The sequence below is a fragment of the Oncorhynchus nerka genome, linkage group LG15 (assembly GCF_034236695.1).
Source record: "Oncorhynchus nerka isolate Pitt River linkage group LG15, Oner_Uvic_2.0, whole genome shotgun sequence".
Taxonomy (NCBI): Eukaryota; Metazoa; Chordata; class Actinopteri; order Salmoniformes; family Salmonidae; genus Oncorhynchus; species Oncorhynchus nerka.
Genome location: NC_088410.1, coordinates 32,919,523 through 32,925,753, shown reverse-complemented (window position 1 = coordinate 32,925,753; position 6,231 = coordinate 32,919,523). Strand labels below are relative to the sequence as shown.

The window sequence follows — 6,231 nt, the reverse complement described above, 5'->3', positions numbered from 1 at the left end:
AGATCCCATCAACTACTGCACATGCAGCAGCTAACTCTTCCTGTGGTCCACATAAAACGTACAAATACATGACAAAGTACAAAACAGAGGACTTGAAAAAAAAAAAAAAAATACGAGTTCTATATTGGAAAGACACCAAGAAACAACTAAAATTATATTGACACACTATTCATATACATATACAGTACAGTTAAATTCGATCTTTAGAAAGAGGGGAGGTGCTGTGATACAATATGTTTTTTTAAAATCCGTTTTTAAAGCTAAATTTGCTTTTTGCCTGAGTCAACTCTGGTAGCAGAGCATTCAATGATGACATGGCTCTATACATGCAGCGCCTTTGGGAAGTATTCAGACCCCTTGACTATTTCTACATTTTGTTAGGTTACAGCCTTATTCTAAAACGGATTAAATAATTTCCGCCCCTCATCAATCTACACAAAATACCCCATATGACAAAGCAAAAACTGTTTTTTTAGAAATATTTGCTAATAATATTTAAAATAAAAATATTAAAATGAAATAAGTGTTCAGAACCTTTAATCAGTATTTTGTTAAAGAACCTCTGGCAGCGATTACAGCCTTGAGTCTTCCTGGGTATGACGCTACAAGTTTGGCACACCTGTATTTGGGGAGTTTCTCCCATTCTTCTCTGCAGATCTTCTCACACTCTGTCAGGTTGGATGGGGAGCATTGGTGCACAGCTCTTTTCAAGTCTCTCCAGAGATGTTTGATCGGGTTCAAGTCCGGGCTCTGGCTGTGCCACTCAAGGACATTCAGAGACTTGTCCCGAAGCCACTCCTGCGTTGTCTTGGTTGTGTGCTTAGGATCGTTGTCCTGTTGGAAGGTGAACCTTCGCCCCAGTCCTGAGCGCTCTGGAGCAGGTTTTCATCAAGGATCTCTCTGCACTTTGCTCCATTCATCTTTGCCTCGATCCTGACTAGTCTCACAGTCCCTACGGCTGAAAAACATCCCCACAGCATGATGCTGCCACCACCATGCTTCACCGTAGGGATGGTGCCAGATTTCCTCCAGATGTGACGCTTGGCATTCAGGCCAAAGTGTACAATCTTGGTTTCATCAGACCAGAAAATCTTGTTTCTCATAGTCTGAGTGTCTTTAGGTGCCTTTTGGCAAACTCCAAGCAGGCTGTCATGTGACTTTTACTGAGGAGTGGCTTCCGCCTGGCCACTCTACCATAAAGGCCCGATTGGTGGAGTGCTGCAGAGATGGTTGTCCTTCTAGAAGGTTCTCCCATCTCCACAAAGGAACTCTATAGCTCGGTCAGAGGGCCCTTCTCCCCCGATTGCTCAGTTTGGCCAGATCTAGGAAGAGTCTTGGTGGTTCCAAACTTCTTCCATTTAAGAATGATGGAAGCCACTGTGTTCTTAGGGACCTTCAATGCTGCAGACATCTTGTTGTACCTTTCCCCAGATCTGTGCCTCAACATACAGTGGGGCAAAAAAGTATTTAGTCAGCCACCAATTGTGCAGGTTCTCCCACTTAAAAAGATGAGAGAGGCCTGTAATTTTCATCATAGGTTCACCAACTATGACAAATAAATTCATTAAAAATCCCACAATGTGATTTTCTGGATTTTTTTTCTAATTTTGTCTGTCATAGTTGAAGTGTACCTATGATGACAATTACAGGCCTCTCTCATCTTTTTAAGTGGGAGAACCTGCACAATTGGTGGCTGACTAAATACTTTTTTGCCCCACTGTAACCCTGTCTCGGGGCTCTATGGACAATTCCTTCGACCTCACGGCTTGGTTTTTACTCTGACATGCACTGTCAATTGTGGGACCTTATATAGACAGGTGTGTGCCTTTCCAAGTCATGTCCAATCAATTGAATTTCCCACAGGTGGACTCCAATCAAGTTGTAGAAACATCTCAAGAATGATCAATGGAAACAGGAAGCGCCTGAGCTCAATTTCGAGTCTCATAGCAAAGGGTCTGAATACTTATGTAAATAAGGTATTTCTGTTTTTTATTCTTAATACATTTGCAAAAAATGAGAAAAACCCGTTTTCGCTTTGTCATTATGGGGTATTGTGTGTAGATTACTGAGGATATTGTTTTATTTAATACATTTTAGAATAAGGCTGTAACGTAACAAAATGTGGAAAAAGTCGGAATACTTTCCGAAGACACTGTAACTGAGTGACGCATTAAATGTGTTTTTGGTTTGGGTACAGTGAAGAAACCCATAGCGGTGTGTCTGCTGCGGTATGTACAGTGTATGTCTGTTTGAAGTGTATGCAAATAGATTATTCAAATGGTTAGGTGTTTTCAAACACACAAAAGAAGTAGTCAATTTCTCCTAAACCCTCAAACATGAAATACTATGATGCATGTTGATGATGTTAGTTCTGTGTGTGCAGTTAAGGGCAAGGCATGCTGCTTTGTTTTGAGCCTGCTGCAGCTTTAATAGGTTTTTCTTTGCTCCACCTGGCCATATTACCAGACAGTGATCAAGCCCAAACAGTTGTGGTATACTTGTGTCAAAAACGCAGAACATATTTTTGTATCAGACATACCTCTCCCCATCTTTACAACAACTTTGTTCAATATGACTTGACCATGATAACTGACCATCCAATGTCACTCCTAGGAGTTCAGCTTCTTCAACTTGTTCAATGGTCACCCCCTTTATGCACAACTCCATTTGAGGTTTGGTTTTTAGATATATTTAAGGCCAGTTTATTGTTAATGACTCATTCTGACACTGACTAACTCCTTGCTAAGAGTCTCAGTGAGCTCACTGGCAGTAGGTGCAGATGTGTTGAGTGTGCAATCAACAGAATACATAGTAAGTTTAGCATCTTGTAAGACAAGTGGCAAATAATTTTTTAAATAGAGAAGAGTAACGACCCAAGGCAACTGCCCTGAGGGATACCGCACTGTACATATCTGATGTTAGAGAAACTTCCATTGAAGAATACTCTCTGGGTTCTATTGGATAAGTAACTCTCCAACCATGTGATGGCAGGTGATGTAAAGCCATAAGTGAGTTTTTTAAATAACGTGTTTTAGAATAATGTGTACAGTCACAGGGTGTACGACATTATAGTCAGTAAATTGCACCCCAAATTATAGATGAGACTTAACAAGACATTAAGAATGGAAGAGAACATTGCGAGTGTCCGTTTTGCAAGGCTGTGGACACACTGTTCCCACACTATTCATATCATTACATTAACAATTCTCCTTTTGATTTCATGTTTCAACAACAAAAGGAATAGGAAAGTGTTTGTTTGTTGAGAATAATTTATATAATTTATTTGTAACTTAAACACTTTATTGTTTTAGTCATTATCTTCTATTTCTCTTCAATCAAAGTCCATGTAGGCTATTACTGCACTTCCTTCCGTTTTTCTTTCTTTCTCTCTTTCTATATCTCTCTCTCCCTCTATATTTATTTTTTTCTCTCTATCTCTCTCTCTTTTTCTCACCATGTCTTTCTCTATCTTTCACCTCTACCCCTCATCTCTCCCTCCTTCTACCCTTCCTCCTTCCTTCACTCCCTCTTCTCTCCCTCCCATCCTCCCTGTCCGTTAGTCCGTCACTGTGTGATATCTACCTCATTAAGAAGAAAACCACCCAGGCTGATGGAGGGGGAAAAAAATAACGGACAGAGGGAGGAGAAGAAAGACAGTAATTTGAGGCCTTGTTTCAATCCCACTGTGGTAACGGTCGGCTAACAGATGCAGCAGTGTCCTCCAGTGACAGTGTGCTAGACATTCTCTTAGGGAGGGTGAGAGACATGGACTTAGAGCGACCCACAGTCAAACTTTTAAAGTTAGTTCCACAGAGCGAGGTTGAAAGACAGGTAGTAGTGTACTTTTTTAATTGAGTTTGGAACACAGAAATTCTCTCAACATGAGAAGCTTTGCAGAGGAATTGGATGACTGTTCTTCCAGTATCTCTATTATCCATTTATTCCTCTCTACACACACACACACACACACACACACACTATTACACACACGCTTTCGCTATGCAGTCTCACAGTGACCCTGGCTCTAACTCCAGGAATGACCCCCCTCCAGCCCTGATCTCTTTCCCTTAGTGAATGGGTGTGAACATGCCACCTAGTAACACCAGACCAGACCAACCTCTCAGCCCCAGACGTGATGATGGCTGTCAAGGAAATGGGCGCCGGAGGCTGGGTACACAGTGAACCTCTCACTGATGGCTTTTGGGAAGCCTGTTTTGGCATTTTGAAATCCCAACGTGCCACGTGTATTGTCCTTGACAGGGGGGAAGTGTAGGTCAGAGGAGGGATGGGAATGGGACGCTAAAGACAATAGAGTTATAGAGAGAGAAGTTTGAACTTTAGGGGATGTTGGGAGTGTTGTCGGGTTTACTTGAATGAAGTTTGAAGTTTTTAAGATCCAGAGTCAACTAATCAGTCTTTATGATGAGACTACCCCTCCCTCCGGAGTAAAAGTGCCATGGCTGTCTTGACGTAAGTGCTGTCGTAGCGGGTCACATCAGGAAGTGTGTCATAGTAACACAGCTGAGCGGCTCTGTGAAGATTCATATAGCTAAGTATTCATCCTTTGTGCCTGGCTGAGAAAGCTGAGTGCTTTGGCTCTTTGGGAGTCTCAGGCTTGTGCACAATACAATGCTGACAGATGCCAAAGGGATATGAGTGGATATACACTGCTGATAGTCATCAAGTCTCTTTTCTTCAGCTTTTTAACTCTCTCAGTACAAGCCAAATGTCACAGAGCCTAGTCAGCAGTGGCATGGAAGCCAGACTTCCCCAAAAAATAGAAGAAAACAAATAACATACAATAATTTATCTTTAGTCTCTCTGTGTTTCATAATTTTCCTTCAATTCGCAAGAGGCTGAATGTATCTCACAGGAGAAAGGATCCGAGCGAAACAGCGCCCCTCTGTCTCTCTACGTGTAGGCAATCTATCTGAAGCTGTCTGGTCCAAACGAGTACGATATTGTTGCCACCCGTAGCATTGAATGCAAAGGAAGCCAGCGAGCATCTGGTCTCCCAATCAGCATTGAGCTAAACTGAGCGGGCTCAACTGTGAATGGTCCTGGTGCACCAAAACAAAGTATGCTCTCAAATCCCATTGAGAGCATACGTCATTGATAGAAAAACTTGAATTGCTGCATCTCGTTGTGTTGTTGTCCTCCTTTGGCTAATTAGCCAGCTAGCTAAAATTGGCCCTTTCCTAAATTAGCCATGGATAGAGATAGGGATTGGTACTTGTGCTTTTACTTTTTTCTCCGAACTGGCCAATGATTATAATGGCAATTCTGATCCCAACCATTAATTCATACATTGTTGTGCCCCTGACCTGAGACGGGTTGCATAACTCCCTGGTATGGCAACAGCTCGGCCTCCGACCGCAAGGCACTACAGAGGGTAGTGCGTACGGCCCAGTACATTACCGGGACCAAGCTACCCGCCATCCAGGACCTTTATACCAGGTGGTGTCAGAGGAAAGCCTTAAAAATTGTCAAAAACTCCAGCCACCCCAGTCATAGACTGTTCTCTCTGCTACCACAAGCGTTACCGGAGCGCCAAGTCCAGGCCCAAGAGGCTTCTAAACAGCTTCTAACCCCAAGCCATAAGACTCCTGAACAGCCAATCAAATGGCTACCCAGACTATTTGCCACCCTCATACGCTGCTGCTACTCTCTGTTCTTATCTATGCATAGCCACTTTAATAACCCTACCTGCATGTACATAATTACCTCGGCACCGGTGCCTCCGCACAATGACACATTGACTCTGAACCTGTAACACCTGTATATAGCCCCGCTATAGTTATTTACTGCTGCTCTTTAATCATTTGTTTTTCTTAGCTCTTACTTTTTGATGGGTATTTGTAATGTAAGGTCTACCTACACCTGTTGTATTCGGCGCATGTGACAAATAAAATGTGATTTGATGCAAGTTCAATATGTAGCCGGATGTAGAAGGCTAATGTTAACGAGCCAACGTTTCCTATGAATAGAAGTTAGGCTAGCGAGCAAGCATTTTAGCCAGGTAGCATAGGACAACAAAAAATAAAAGCATGTACTGCATGACAGAGTGATAGACCGTTTTGTCAACATGAAAGAGAGGAGGATGGCATTGGCTTTGCTCTACAAGTAGGGTGAGTCAACATGTTTCTCTACTTACCCGAATGTGCGCACACACAGAAATCAGAACCATGGACAGCCACATCGTATTTAGCTTACGTTGATTGGAGTCAATTG

The 6,231-nt window shown here is 42.5% G+C and overlaps 1 protein-coding gene across 1 annotated transcript in view; it reads left to right on the top strand.

Moving 5' to 3' along the window:
• The window catches only part of LOC115142443 (bMERB domain-containing protein 1-like), a 51,083-nt gene that overhangs the window by 281 nt on the left and 44,571 nt on the right, over positions 1-6,231 (top strand). The gene's annotated exons all lie outside the window — the stretch shown is intronic.